The following is a 1877-nucleotide window of genomic DNA, read 5'->3' as shown; positions in this document are numbered from 1 at the left end:
GAGCTGGGCCGCACCGGCACCGAGCGCTCCCTCCGAGGGCTGGGGCACGCTGGAGGTTTCAGACCGCGCGTCCGCTTTTAATTGCGAGGGGTCTGGTGGCTGGGAGGCAGCCAGCGCTCCTGCCACGTCCTCTCCCGCGCTCACGGGGCGGATGCTGCCCGGCTTTTCCACACACACACACCCACCCCCCCGCCCGGCTTTTCCACACACACCCACCCCCCTTCCCCGCTCTGGGGAACCGCGATGCGCAGGGCCTGTTGGTGCCAGCCCCTCCGGCAGCGGAGGCTGACGAAGCCCCCGCGTTTCCAGCGGTAACGAGGCCCCGTTTCCACTCCCGCTTGCAGATGGTGGATTTGGGGCTTGGCAAGGAGCTCGGCTCGCTCTTCCCCCTCGGGTTTGGGACTGCCCGCGGCGGGGACAGGTACAGGCTGTCCCTCCCTCTTGCCACCCAGGCAGCTTTCACCATCCTGGCTTGTAGCGGGCAGAGCATCCTGGCGTGGGGCGCCCCCGGCACCCAGCCCCACGCGTGGCACCCTGGGGTGCTGAGTATGGCAGTGGGTGGCTCCCGGCCCCCAGGGGTGCACAGGGATGATGCCATCCATCTGGGGTGCTGCTGCTTTGCCTGGGGAGACAGTGCTGCTAATTAGCAGGTAATTATCCGTCGCCCCGCGGGGTGCTGGCCCTGGCAAAGACCCGCAGGACTCCGAGCCCCAGCTATGAGACGTCCTTTTCTGCCTGGCACGACCCCTCTGCTGCCACCGGCTCTGTGCAGACCCCTCGCCAGCCCGTCTGCGCTCGGCAGGGCGAGGGGTGCAGGTGGCCCCGGGTGCCACCAGCCTGTCCCTGCAGCAGGGGCTGGATCCAGAAGCTCTGACACCTGGGGAGGGGGGGGTCCCTGCCTCCCTCCTGGGGAGGGGGGGGGTCCCTGCCTCCCTGCAGCCTTTCCCCCCCGCCCCAGCCTTTCGCAGCCCTGGGTTTCACGCTCTGGCTGGGGAAGGAGCTGGGTCGGGGTCCAGGCAGCGCGTTGGCACGGCATTGGCGGCAATCGGCGCGGTGACACGAGGGCCAGGAGCTGCCGCAGTCAGCGGCAACCTCACACATTTCTGCTACGCACAAGTATTTCGGGGACACTGGCATCGTCGAGCCCCAGCACCCGGTGAGGCGTGTGCGCAGTGCATCATCCATACGTCTGTCTCTATATATATCCCTGCCTACTCTCCCATCCCTGCGTACAACGGTTTGTGGCCTCGCCGCAGCTGGGATCACGCTGCTATTTCCATCTGCTCCCGCTGGCTGCGGACACAAAGGAAGGGGCTTGGGGATCGCTGCGGCTCGGACCGGCTCCGTGCAACAGGAGCACCGGTATTTTCTTTTTGCTGCGTTCAAAGACGTAGCACGATAAAAGAAACCCGGCTCTGGTGTCACACAGCCCAGACAGCAGCCAGGCTCGGTGGCACCGATGCCGTTGGTGGCTTTTTACTGCCAAAAGCTCCAGGTTTGGCTCAGCTGGGCACAAACCAGGGCCTGAATGGGCACAAGCAGCAGCAGCCTGACCTCCGCCAGGACGCAGGAGCCGGCCAGGGGACAGCCTTGTCCCCTTCTGTTCTCCACTGCCACCGGCCACCTCCAACACAGCGTCTCAGCCCCTGAAAAGCAGATCCGGAGGGATGCTATCCTGGGCACAGAGGACACGGCTCTCCTGCCATCCCCGCGTTTGGAGTTTCTTTTATTTATTCAACACCAGTGTCCAGTGAATTATTTAACAGAGCCACTCGAGCCTTTGCGGTGCCAGCCAGCACCCCAGGCTCCCAGGCAGCCACGTGCCCCCTGCTTCACCAACAGGCATCTGCCCGGGACGTGGTCCCCTGCCTCTGCCC

This window comes from Aptenodytes forsteri, unplaced genomic scaffold, assembly GCF_000699145.1.
Source record: "Aptenodytes forsteri isolate BGI_AS27 unplaced genomic scaffold, ASM69914v1 Scaffold429, whole genome shotgun sequence".
Lineage (NCBI taxonomy): Eukaryota > Metazoa > Chordata > Aves > Sphenisciformes > Spheniscidae > Aptenodytes > Aptenodytes forsteri.
Note: the sequence above shows the minus strand (reverse complement) of the source record.